Below are 13,957 nucleotides of genomic sequence, written 5' to 3' on the forward strand. Positions count from 1 at the left end.
CGAGCATCAAAGTTCATCCCATGGCAGGCCCTGGAGGCATTAGCAAGAGACCATTTGGGTGCCAAGTCTGGCATCTGAGGGTCCTGAACGGCCCCCACTCAGCGTGCTCCCTCCGGCTCCCCTGCCGTCAGTGTGCCTGCCCCGCCCAGAGCCCAGACTGTCTGCCCGTCCCACACCAACGCACACCCACGCTCGGCTGACCAGTCGCCACTCCGCCGCCGCTTCTCTCAGCCAGCCTTTCCCAGGCTGGTCCCAGCCCCCGTGGGATTTCTGTTAGCACTGTCAGCCTGTGGCCTGCACAGCCAGCGCTCTCATACATCTAGCTGTTTCCTGTGCTGCAGGCCCTCCCGACTCATTATTAGTAACGGCAATCAAGCTCTGCTGAGTGCTCTACAGATCTCACATGCGCTACGCCTGTTATCCATGATCAGCTATCCCCCCAACACCTCTGTTAGGCAAGCATTTCTACCATCATCGCCACGTTACAGAAGAGGCCACCATGCGGCTGTCCACTGGGCTCTCCTCCCTCTCCCATACCGGGTGTGGCCTGGAGCAACAGTTCCCTCCCCTTATGCGAACAAGGCAGCCACAAGTGCTAGAAAATGCCCACCTGCCTGCAGAATGTTGACCCCCCCCCCCCAGGACTCACAACTGTGCCTAATTCTTGGGGGTGGGGTGCGGTGGGAGATGCAGGGAAGACGGGAGGCAGAGGAGGGGGAGGGCTCCCACTAAATGCTGTTTAAGGACTTTTTAAACACACTGTTGGTCACTGACACACCGAGGCCCAGATCCACAGAGTGATTTCCGTGACTGCGCTTGTCAGGTCCACGTCACCTCTGCTGGGAGGGAAGTGGGCGAAGTCAGAGACGCAGAGGCTGCGAGCTGAGGTTCTGCTTTCGCTTGTTATTTGTTTTGGAGCCATTTCCTCCTCTGCTAGCTCCTCCAGGGCAGGGGGAGGACGCGTCCACCTCAGTCTGATTCCCCCAGCCTGTCTGGTCCGGAGCCTCGCACAGAAGCCACTGTTAGTAGCCATAAAAACTACCGTTGAGGGGCTTCCCTGGTGGCGCAGTGGTTGAGAGTCCGCCTGCCGATGCAGGGGACACGGGTTCGCGCCCTGGTTCGGGAAGATCCCACATGCTGCGGAGCGGCTGGGCCCGTGAGCCATGGCCACTGAGCCTGCGCGTCCGGAGCCTGTGCTCCACAACGGGAGAGGCCACAACAGTGGGAGGCCCGCGTACCACAAAACAAACAAAAAAAACTACCCTCGAGCAGGCGTTTACTGTCCAGTTATAAACCAAAACTCTTATAGGGATTACCTCTCTTTAATCCTTAAAATGTCCTCATGAGGGAGGTGGATGCGTTATCTCCACTTGTCTGTTCAATGAACAAACGCTAGGAAGACAGTGGCATTTCACACATGCTGGTTCTCTACCGGAACACTGCTGGAGGAGGGATTCTAACCAGGGTCCCCTAATCACGGTAGAGCAGCACGCTGAGTTGTGGGGTCTGCCCAAAGTGGGTTCAAGTCCCAGCTCTGCCCCCTTTCAGCTGTGTGATCCTGGGTAAGTTTACTGAATTGTGCTGAGCAACATTCCTACGAAAATCAGATGAATTTACGTGCGGAAGTCTCAAGCACAGAGCCGCCATTTAGGCATCTGGCAGGCTCCCTCCTCCCCTTACTCACTGCAAGACCAGCACAGCCTCAAGCTGTATGAATGTGGCCCCCAAACTATTTCCCTTTTAAAATGCCCCCCAAAAGTGTCATTATCTGAAAGTGGGGATGGGAAGGAGAAAGCGAAGATAATTGTGTTGAAACAAAAAATGTTTCAGGAAGTAGGAAAACTCCTTTCACCGAATGACTTCAGTGGTGACAACAAACAATACTGTGAGCATGAGTGTAAGACAGCTCGTCCCCAGATTGCCGTCTGCTCTGAGAAAAGGAGCTGGGGGCGACCGCTTCTCAAGTCAATTCTAAGAATAGCATCAGAACAGAATCTGAGTAAGATTCACTATCCAGACAAACTCCGCCAAGGAAGCACAGGGTCTGAAATCATCACCTGCACCTATATATTTCTTCACTAATAAAATGGAGATTATAATTGCATCCGGGTTCCTTATATGACACAAGGTAGCTGTTAGCTTTGCATTCTATTAGTATCAGGATATTCATTGCTGAAAATGTGGAACTTTATGGCCTTCCTCCCTTCCTTCCTCTCTCCTTGCCTTGTAAACTCAGAGCTTCCGAGGCTACAGTATTTTCAAAGAATAACACTTTACTGGTCAGGGGATTTATACTCTGGGAAATCTGGCAAGTTGGAGTTTCAAAATTAAAATTTTGAATTAAAAAATGTTTGAAGCTCAATAAGGGATAGCAATGTACTCTGTGCGTTTATTCACATGAGTCTTTTTTAAAAAATCTTGGTGAAAATTTTTATTAGGCTAGAATTTCAGAGCTGGAAGGGAACTCTGAGATCAACAGGTCTTCCTTCATTTACCAGATGAGAAAATTGGGGTCAAGAGGGATTAAGATTGTTTCTATTGTTTGCCTTACTGTTTAAATTCAATATTTTAAAAAATAATTGTTAGAATTCAACAAAAGGTATTCTCTTTTAACCAACTGCATTGGCTCTGAGGCTCACGTCGAGTTTCCCTCCACACTTCAGCAAGCCCCCGATTGTCAGTTTGGGTACAGGCCACTTTAGGACTGCAAAGGCTGTCAAATGTTTATTCTGGAATCTAACAATTCCCAGATGTCCATCTATATTCCAGGTTCTGGCTGAAGTCTGATGTGTCAAAGAAAAGAGTGCTAACAGAACAGTGATTTGCAGCAAGACTGTGCCTTCCGTGGGTTTTAAGACAAATTCTCTGTGCTGGCGTTCAGCTCTGTCAGAGCACAGCTCTAATCAACCTTGCTAGCTTTAGTCCCTCACCTTCCTCTCCCAGATGCTCATCCTCCTCTCTGTGGCCCCCACCACCCGCCATCTGAGCGAGACCCAGAGCCCAGGGAGGCCCCACCACCTCACCACCCACCCACCCGGTCATCAGGGCCTGCAGATTACACCCTCTCACTTCCTCCACTTCCCTCCGGCCTGCTCTCAGCCAAGCCACTGTCCCTCTTAAGAGGGCCAGCGCATCACCTCCAGCCTGTCCTGCACTCCGGGGCCATCGTTCTGAAGCAGCGATCTGATCATGTCACCCTGCTCAAAACCCTCCAGTGTCCACAGCTCTCCACGTGAAGTTCCCACATCCTCGTGCAGGCGACCAAGCCCTGCGTGGCTCAGCCGTCCGGCCTCAGCCTCCCTGCCCAGGCTCCTAGCTCTGCTGAGCCATCTGAGTCACATATGGTTTGTCCTCCTTTCTCTCACCTAGTCTATGCCTTTCCACGTGCAGTTTCTGTGGCGTAGAATGGTTTTCTTGCTTTCTTTCTGTTTGCCGCTCTTTCTAGTCACATCTTAGATGTGTCTCTTCCTTTAGAATCCGCTGGGAGCCCCCAAGGCCGGTCAGTTTCCTCCTTTGACTTCTTCTAGGAACAGAGGAAGAATCCACAGTTCCTCTGCTCCCTCTGCACTGCCTCTGTGTCCCCAGCTGGACAGACGTCCTAAAGGACAGGGATGGAGCCATTTTTTCTCCACTGCCCTAAAAATCCTCTGTGCTCTGCCGACTTATTTATCCTCTCTCTCCCCTGGCCCTTGGCAACCAATGAGCTTTTAACGCCTCCATGTTTTTGCCTCTTCCAGACTGTAATATCATTGGAATCATAGAGTGCATAGCCTTTTCAGACTGGCTTCTTTCACTTACTAACATGCGCTTAAGTTTTCCTTCATGGCTTGATAGCTCATTCCTTTCTAGCACTGAACAATATTCCATTATCTGGATGTATCACAGTTTGCTTACCCATTCACCTATTGAAGGACATCTTGGTGCCTCCAAGTTCTGGCAGTTATGAATAAAGTTGCTATAAATACCTGTGTGCAGGCTTTTGTATGGACATAGGTTTTCAGTTCATGTGGGGAGACACCAAGGAGTGTGATTGCTGGATGGATGGTAAGAGCATGTTAGTTTTGTAAGAAGCCACCAAACTGTCTTCCAAACTGGCTGCACCATTTTGCATTCCCACCAGCAATGAATGTTCCTGTTACTCCACATCCTTGCCAACATTTGGTGTTGTCAGTGTTTTGGATTTGGGCCATTCTAATGGGTGTGTGATAGTATCTCATTATTGCTATAAGTTAGAATTCTCCAATGACAGATGATGCAGAACATCTTTTCATGTGCTTATCTGCCATGTATATATCTTACTTGGTGAGGAAACGTGAGCTGTCCCAAGACATGCCCCTGCTCCCGCGCCTCTATTCTGACCACTCTCCACTCTAAGATCACACCGCACAGGCCACCCAGCCGTCAGGACAGGTGAGGTTTCCGCAGCCAGCAGTGCTCCACACTGGCTCCAACACTCCCCAACATTCTTTTGTTCAACCTCTCTCGTGGCAGAGACTGTATTTAACTATGCAAGACAGGCGACCACCTGATCTCGCGTGAAGCTGTAAGCTCTTTGAGGGGAAGGATCCATCTTTCACACTTTAAAGAAATATTTATTTTTAAAACTTACATATGGTAAAAACCCTGATTTTCTGGTGAATAACTCTATGAGCTTTAACACACACGTGTCTATGTAACCATCGCCACCACAACCTTGCTCACTTTCACTTCCCTCCAACAACTATTCAGTTAAGACACCGAAGAAAATTGCACCGTGTCTCACCTAAGACATGAACACTCTGCAAAGTGGCAAGTTTTATCATGTGCCTTTTCTTGAATTAAGATTAAAATGCAAATCCTATCAAGTCCTCTCAGGAACACTGACCAGAGACACTTGGCTGTTTCTCTCACTGGGAATATCCTTCTCTCCTCACAATTCTACCCATACACGCCAGCGCCAGATCAAATGCTCTTTCATGGGGGCGTCCCAAGAGCCTGTATCCATCTCTCCCCTCTCGGAATTCTCCGTTGACGCACCTTGTCCTTTACTGCCAAATATACACACACTGGTGAGTCACAGTGCCTGTTCCGTCTTTTCTGTAGGATGGGGGCTCTGTGTCTGACTCTCCGTGTGGCTGGCCACGAGCTCTGCCAGGAGCTTGATGAACTCACACCTGCCCCAAGGCTCTTAAAAGCAGAGTGGTTCTAAATACCCTCCTAGGTCCATTGCCCATCCCCCACCCCGGGAACAGAAATGCAGTGGCACTTTCTGAGCCTTAGTCATTCTGACAGCTAGCGGCTTACACAAGAACCATCGTTGCGTTGGCTGAGGTATAGTCAGTGCACTGGGAGGTTCAGTGTGGGCGACGAGTGGGCAGCGTCTCCTGGAACAAGCAGCCACGTCCCAAGCCTCCCTCTCCCAGTGGGAAAATCACTGAGTTCCTTCTGCTGAAGGGATTAAGGGTTGAGCACAAGAAACTGCTTGTTGATCTGAAAATGGAAGGTAAAATAGGTATCCCAAGGAAAAGAACTATAAATGCCCATCTTGGAAGTTAATTATGCTTCTCTTACCAATCCTGAAATGGGGAGGGGAAAATTCTACTTAATAGCTGAAAGCACGGGCCGTAAAGTCAATTGGCCAGACTCAAATTTTCATTCTATCACTTTCCCGAGGTACGGGATCCTGACCAGTAACTTCATCTTTTCGAGCTTCACTTTCCTTTCTATAAAACGGGCATACTGGGACTTCCCTGGTGGCGGAATGGATAAAACTCTGCACTACCAATGCAGGGGGCCCAGGTTCGAACCCTGGTCAGGGAACTAGATCCCACTTGCATGCTGTTACTAAGAGTTTGCATGCCACAACTAAGGAGCCTGCCTGCCGCAACTAAGGAGCCTGCCTTACTAACACCCAGCACAACCAAATAAAAAAACCAAAACAACAACCAAAAAAACCCGGCATACTAATACTTGTAAAAAATAGTTGTCAAGATTAAATTAAATGAGATGGATCCCGTGAAGCACTAAACACAGTACTTGGGACACAATAGATTCGTACAAAACAGTAGCCACTATATTTATTCTTGCTGTTGTTATGCTCTCTACCTTTCATAAGGCATTTCAAGCATTAATACATTATTTCATTTGATCCTCATAGTTATTCTGAGATGGAACATTAATCCTATGCCAAGGCAGAACCAAAGCTCAGAGCATCATTGGTGACCTGGTTTTGTGGTCCCTCTGGCGAGACCACAGCACCAGACTCTGAGCTTCTGGTGGAACTCAGAAATCGAAAACAGTCTCTCTACTTCCAGCACTTGGCCCAGGAAGGGAGAAGGGGTCCAACACTCAGGGCTGGCTGGCGGGTGGAAGGGTGGGGGAGCTCCAAGAGGCAAGCCAGTTGTAAAGTTAAGAAGACACTCAAGGCCACTGGGTGGGTGAAGCCACACATGCTGGTAAATTATCCAAGGGAGCTAAGATTCCAAATGGCATTTTGCCAACCAAGTTAACATTTACACTTTAAGCTATCAATTCTACCCCCAAGCCTGGAAGTTTGACTGCCAAGAACAGCATGGTCAAAAACACAAGATGAAAAAGAGAGCAGAATCAATTTTTGTTTCATGTTGAGAATGTGCTGTTTTCAGCATGAAAACCTGGGAAAAGGATGCAAAGAACAGCAAGCTTCTCCAGCTGACAGCACACTTACTATGGTGGATGTGGGCAGGGCGGAGGCCCCCCTAAGGAGGGAAGAGAGCTTTGGAGGCTCAGTGGGGCAAAGATGTCCTCTGGGAAGGCCTGACCAGGCACCACTGCCTCTGCGTCACTTGGGGTGGGCATGCAAGGCTGGGCACAGGGAGGCTGGCTGGGGTAGGGAAGAAGTAGGGGACCTCAAGGGAGGCAGTTTGGTTCATTAGCAGTAACTCTACTTAGGATCTTTTTTAAAAAGTTGGGGCAGGGGCAAACCTGCAAAGACAAACAAGAGGTAATATTGTAAAATATATGTTCAGATACGAAGTAGGGAATTGTTCTGCTTGAGAGCCGGTGGATATCTATTTCAGACAAGGCATCCAGTCCCAGAGATCCTGTGGCCTGATGGGCGGGGCAGGTGCCATTCTTGGGCCGGATAAAAGAAAGATGATCCTGAAAGGAGGTGAAGATATTCAATTTCAGGCAGCTCTGTGTCAGGCACGTACCTTCCTTCTGATTTCTGCAGACACCAGCTGGCTGGGGGAGGGGAAAGATAGGCAGAAAGAATGAAGAGAGGATCTCCCCAGCCGTGGAGGAAAACAGGGGAAGCCAGAGGGAGGAAGTCATTCTGGGTTCAAAGAAATCAACTTAGAAAGTTTCCTTTATAAAAATAGCCATTGGCAAATCCTAGTCTATTTATATCACCAATCCAAGGTCACTATCAGGATCCTGGGCTGAATCACAAGACCCAGTAAATAATCCTCACAAATACGGGGTGCTGGCTGCCTGATTTACGGGAAGATATTTGAAACACCACGGGAGCAACTAAGTCAGGGAAAATTTGAGCACTGGCACCAAAAGGTGCACTTGCAAGTGGATCTCACTTTACATAAATAGATAGGTTCCTGAAAAGTTGGCTCTAAAATGAATTCAATTAACGGAGTCATATTTTCCTAGTGAATCACATTGTAAAACCAGAGATGGATTAGGGTCGGGGCGGCCGAACAAACACAACAAAACAATGATGACCCTAAGACTAAACAAAAACCACCCTTCATTCACCAAACTTTAAAATGGCACTTACTTAAAAGGCCATTATAAATGCTCAGAAAATACGAACGATTTGCCAGCAAACATATGCCTAGCGCCTGTGACACACAGGAGTTTGCACCAGGCTTTGTGAGGGCTCCGACGGCTCCAGCGCCTGCCCCTTGGGAGCTCACAATCTGGGACCTTAAAGAAAATGGCACTGAACAGTCGTGTTCCATCAGAAAAACATCCCCCTGTATGGAGACGAGCAGTGTGCAAGGGGTCGCCTGGCCCTCTAAGTGCTATCTGGCCTTGGAACAGCTCTGCCTCCTTCCTGCCAGGAGGAGCCAGACCAAGCTGGCCTCTAACTATGCCTTTTCAAACCCTCCGTTTACAAGTTAAAAGCTGCTGGCCACGTGGTACTGTGTCATAACTGCTATTTATTTAACTAACTTGAAAAATAAGAAAAGGAAAAAAAAACCATGATCTGGGCACTTTACAAATAAGAAGAGTTAAGGTACTTAAAGCTCTCTGAGAAGTTAAAGGCCGTACAACCCAAGGGGTTGTTATTTTAAACTTTAAAGGGCATTTGTTCAGGGATCTGTTTGTTTGGAAAAGGCCTGCCTCCTTCTACTTGATGTTCTCTTGCACACAGAATACTGGTCATTGGTGACAGGAACAGACACCTAATTTGTTATTAGTTCCGTAAGTGCAGATCAGGGCATACTGAGTTCAAACAAGGGACGACACACTTCTGGCACTGATAAAAATGGTATCTCTGTGCTAATGACAATGTTGCCAGCAACTATAGGCACAGAATTGGGGGACATTAGCTCAAAATGTGCTATATCCCTTAGACACTGCATGGCCCAGGAACTGGTACCACACTGGGGGCCTGTCAACAGCTAGTAGAAGTGAAACTTCTCCTGGCATTTTTGACTTAGCCCTGAAAGTGTACGAAATAAGCAGTGCATTTTTTGAAAAAATACTTTGTTTCATAATTATGAACAAAGCTATGGCAGAGACTGCTGGTTATCCTAATATCCATTCTTTCCTTCTTCCTTTAACTGATAGAATTCCTCCCAGTTTTGTTTTGTTTTGTTTTTGCGGTACGCGGGCCTCTCACTGCTGTGGCCTCTCCCGTTGTGGAGCACAGGCTCCCGACGCGCAGGCTCAGCGGCCGTGGCTCACGGGCCCAGCCGCTCCGCGGCATGTGGGATCTTCCCGGACCGGGGCACGAACCCGTACCCCCTGCATCGGCAGGCGGACTCTCAACCACTGCGCCAGCAGGGATGCCCTCCTCCCAGTTTTTTACTAGCAAGATACAGGGCTGCCCTGCAGACTACATTTCCCAACCTGCCTTACAGTACTGATGGTCATGTGACTAACTGCCGGCCAATGGGAGGCAAGCAACTTTCAGGTCATGCCCTTTAAAAGGGAAATCGTTTGCCCTCAACTTCCTCTCTTTCCCCCTTTCCAGAGGGTGGACTTGGCATTGCCAAGCCAGCTTTGACAACACCCAGCAGGGTTTCTTAATCCTGAAGTCCAGAGACTGCAAAGGGGTCCATAGATAGAATTGTTGGCCTATAAACTTGGATGGGGAAAAAAGCTATACAACTTTATTTTCACTAACTTCTATTTGAAATTTAGCATTTCCTTCAGTTATCAGGTAGGGAAAAAAATATAGTATATTAGCAGTATCCAAGACTCTGTCAGCAACAGGCATTTACAAATATTCTCATACCACATGATATTTGTTATGGATTATCCTGAAATATTATATGAACTCGTCAATTTTTTTTTATTGTTTTAAATAAATTTATTTATTTATTTTTGGCTACGTTGGGTCTTCGTTGCTGCACACGGGCTTTCTCTAGTTGCGGCGAGTGGGGGCTACTCTTCATTGCAGTGTGCGGGTTTCTCATTGCTGTGGCTTCTCGTCTTGCAGAGCATGGGTTCTAGGCCCGTGGGCTTCAGTAGTTGTGGCTCGCGGGCTCTACAGCACAGGCTCAGTAGTTGTGGCACACGGGCTTAGTTGCTCCGCAGCATGTGGGATCTTCCTGGACCAGGGCTGGAACCCGTGTCTCCTGCATTGGCAGGCGGATTCTTAATCACTGCACCACCAGGGAAGTCCACTCATCAATATTTTGAAATTATAGTAGTCATTATACTTGCCCCTAGATCATTATTTGATGTATTAATAAAGCATATGTTACTACATTATGAGCTTGTTTCATTTTTCATTACTTTGATAATTGTATTTCAACGTAATTACTTTCCTTTGTAATTCTATGAATTTTATCTTACACATTTAAAAATATCACTCAAAAAAAAATATTACCCTGTGAAGTGGTCTGTAGGCTTTGTCACACTGCCAAAGGGATCCATCGCACACACAAAAAATATTATGAAGCCTTACCTAGGGAGTGGCAGAGCAGTAATATTTAAGGAACTCAGGTCCATGGATGACCTTGTACAGCAGAGCCACCCTTCAAGTTCTGGACCACTCCTCTAACCCTCTTTTTTTTTTTTTTTTTTTTTGCGGTACGCGGGCCTCTCACTGTCGTGGCCTCTCCCGTTGCGGAGCACAGGCTCCGGACGCGCAGGCTCCGGACGCGCAGGCTCAGCGGCCATGGCTCATGGGCCCAGCTGCTCCGCAGCATGTGGGATCTTCCCGGACTGGGGCACGAACCCGTGTCCCCTGCATTGGCAGGCGGACTCTCAACCACTGCGCCACCAGGGAAGCCCTGGACCACTCCTCTAGAGCAGGGCTGCCCAACAGAACTTTCTGTGATGACGGAAATGTTCTATATGTGCCTTTCAATACAACAGCCTCAGTCAAGTGGCTACTGAGCATCTGAAATAAGGTCACTACAATGCACCCTTTGATACCTCAGCTGGTAGAGCAGAGGACTGCAGAGGTGAAATGAGGCCAGTACAACTGAGGAACTACATTTTTAATTTTATTTAATTTTAATTCATTTAAATGCGAACAGCCACATGTACCTAGGGGCTACCATGCTGGGTAACACAGCTCTAGACTGTTATATGAGAGAGAAACACATTTCTGTCTGGTTTGAACTGCCATATTTTGGGGTCTCTCTGTTACAGTACTTTAACCTATACCTTAACTAATACGGAAGTCAACTACACCTTAACTAATACCTGGAGTCAATAATAATAAATATACTAGGGATAGAAGGCACATTTGTAGATACAACAGGTAAAGAAACTCATTAACTGAAACCAAGATTTAGAACAGGAAATTTCTATTTACAAAGCATTCCCGTGCACATTATTTTACCTGCTGCCTCTAATCACCCTGGGCTTATTATTGCACCCGTCTTACTCTCAAAGAGGTTAGGCAACTTTGTTGAAGTTACAAAGATGGTAGAGCCAAAAGTCAACTCCAGATCTTACGACCACACCTTGTGCTTTCTAGCCTTTCAAATGCCTCTGGATGGAGGTCGGCAGTCAGCAGTCAGCAGTGACCCAGCAGCTGCAAAAGACCTACAGCCAGCACTTAGCCACCCCACTCCTCTCCTAGATGCCCATTGGCCTCTAGGGCACACACAGCTGTCAAGTCCTTTTTCTGGCCCTGTGGGCTGTGGGATACTGCAGGCATCTGAATTTCCCAAATTCCTGGCAAAGTGCCCATTTCCTTTGGCGTCTATTGTCTTACGAGGACTTCTGAGTGCTGGGAATGGTGACTAAAACACTCTTCCTCAAGTCCAGGTAAGGACTTGGAAATGACACGGTCTTTTCAGCAAAACTTACTGCAAGTCATTTCAATGACAGCTCATTTTCCTCCCTTTGAAATTAGTTCAAAGAACACTATTATTTTAGAACAACAACCAAACATAGCAATACATTATAATTTTATCAGTTAACAAAAGGGCCATGTCTTAAATTCTAAACAACCTAGACGCCAAAAGGAGAAAAGCCAGTACTGAGGTGTGACTACACCCCACATCTCAAGCTTCCATGTGGAGGCCAGGCAACACCCACCCTGCTTGCTGCCAGTCTTCGTTCTATTTGCCAGCACACCCTTCTGTTCCCTAGGCCCACAGAACTCCTACTTATCCTTCCAAAACCCAGTCTGTCCATTCTCATTATCACTTCTTCCATTTTGTTTTGTTCTTTTAAAAAAGTTTTCATTTGATTCTAAGTTATATATGAGCAAAGTTTAAAAAGCCAAATAATTCCAAGACGTGTTATGAAAAATAGCAGGCCTCCACCTTCTACTCCCCATGGTGAGTTACCTGATGCCATTCAAGTATTAACCTCTATGTTAAAATAATATGTCTACAATATTGTGCCATAAGAAATATATATATTTGGTCACTCCAATGACTGAAATATATTTCTCATACATATTTGGTCTTCATCCATGGTTCTTGGCTCACAGCTCCCAAAAACCTTGGAATTTCCTGAGTGATAAGAGCAATGGGAGCATCTTTTCTTGTAATATTTGGTCTCTTGTCCTCAGTTCCTGAAAACTCTTCAGAATCATAAAGGTGAAATGGGTGTCAAGTCCCTTTCCACCGTAACTGGGTTCATGTTTTGTTTTGTTTTAATTTATTTTTTGGCCACGCTGCGCAGCCTGGGAAATCTTAGTTCCCCCACTGGGGATTGAACCCAGGGTACCACAGTGAAAGCACCGAGTCTTAACCACGGGACAGCCAGAGAATTCTGGGTTCATGTTAATAAGGTGACTTGTGGAAATCCCCTAAAGATGGGGGCAGGGGACTGGTTGCCAGGGGAACTAACCATGAATAGAGGACTGTAATTTTCAGTTCCACCCCCTGATTTCCAGGGAGGGGAGGAGCGGCTGGAGGCTGAATCCTTCACCAATGGCTAATGATTTAATCAATCATGCCTATGTAATGAAGCCTCCATAAAAACCCAGGAGGAGGGGGCTCAGAGAGCTTCCATGGTTGGTAGACTAGATTGCTTCCACGTGCCAGCAATGCCAGGCCCCATACTCCACAAGGACAGAAGCTCCTTTGTTTAGGACCTCGTTCTATGTATCTATTCTTCTGGCTCTTGATTCATGTCCTTTAATATCCTTTGTAATAAACTGGTAACCTAGTAAGTTGGTTTCTTGAGTCCTGTGAGCTGCTCTAGCAAATTAACTGAACCCGAGGAGGGGCTTGTGGGAACCTCTGATGTAGAGCCAGTCAGTCAGAAGTACACGTAACAACCTGGACTTGTGATTGGCATCTGAAGCAGGGGGCAGTCTTATGGGACTTAGCCCTTAACCTGTGTAAACAGTGTCAGAATTGAGTTGAATTGTAGGACACCCAGCTGGTGCTGGAGAATTGCTTAGTGTGGGGAAACCATCACCCCACATTGGAATTGGGTACAAAATCTTTAATGTCTGTATTGTTACTTCTTGACTTTTTTTTTTTTTTTCAGGTTTAAGCATTATATGTCTATTTCTCTTTTTGGTAAGTGAGGATTTAGCTCTCTTCCACTGTTAAGCACGCCCTTACCCCTGTGACCACAAATTCTTACCTTCCTATCCTCTCATCCTTACATATTATAATTCCGATTAGATCAAAGTCTAATCGCTATATTTAGGTGAACTGTGTAATATGCTAGGATTACTTTTTTTCCCCTTCTACAACATTGCTTTCTCTGGAGTTAACAATTGCCTTTTTTTGTTTGTTTTACTTCGTTCCTAAGTACTTTCCCGTAATTTAATCCTAAACTTTCTGCAATTATCTAAATCTCCTAACTATATGCTCAGACACATTAGGTATTCAAGCAATTTCATTTCCTTAACAAAATCTGTGCTAGAGACTTACGGCCTAATCCAATCTGTTCTAGTTGCCCTTAGTGCTTCAGGCACAACTGTAACCCTGAGCTTTCCCTTCACCATTATTCTGACGGTTCCTTTGACTCTCTCCTGTGTACCATTCCCCACTTCCTGCATTCCATGTCTTCCTCTTCCTTGGTTTGCTCTTTTGTTCTTCTGGAGTTCATCCTTCAGTGGTTTCCTCAGAAAGGGTGAACAGAAGGTAAATTTTTTGAGATCTTACATATTTGAAAATATCTTTACCTTCACACTCAATTAACAGTTTGGCTGGATATAAAATTGTAGATTAGAAATAATTTTCCTTCATGGTTTGAAAGCACTGTTCCATTGATCTCTGGTTTCCAATGTAGTTACTGAGAAGGAAAAAACTAATCAGATTTAAAAAATTCTTTATATATGACCTTTTCTTTCTTTAAGCTGTAGGTATTTTTTGACCCCAGT

General features: G+C 46.4%; 1 protein-coding gene and 1 non-coding gene across 7 annotated transcripts in view; one reads left to right on the forward strand and one right to left on the reverse strand.

Moving 5' to 3' along the window:
* Window positions 1-13,957, reverse strand: part of ATG7 (autophagy related 7) — a 237,546-nt gene that overhangs the window by 32,436 nt on the left and 191,153 nt on the right. The gene's annotated exons all lie outside the window — the stretch shown is intronic.
* On the forward strand, window positions 5,727-5,799 carry TRNAG-ACC (transfer RNA glycine (anticodon ACC)). The gene has a single exon. It is a non-coding gene; the product is annotated as a tRNA-Gly (tRNA).

Source organism: Aethalodelphis obliquidens, unplaced genomic scaffold (assembly GCF_003676395.1).
Source record: "Aethalodelphis obliquidens isolate GAN/ISIS:26980383/991018 unplaced genomic scaffold, ASM367639v1 scaffold86, whole genome shotgun sequence".
In the NCBI taxonomy this organism is placed as follows: Eukaryota; Metazoa; Chordata; class Mammalia; order Artiodactyla; family Delphinidae; genus Aethalodelphis; species Aethalodelphis obliquidens.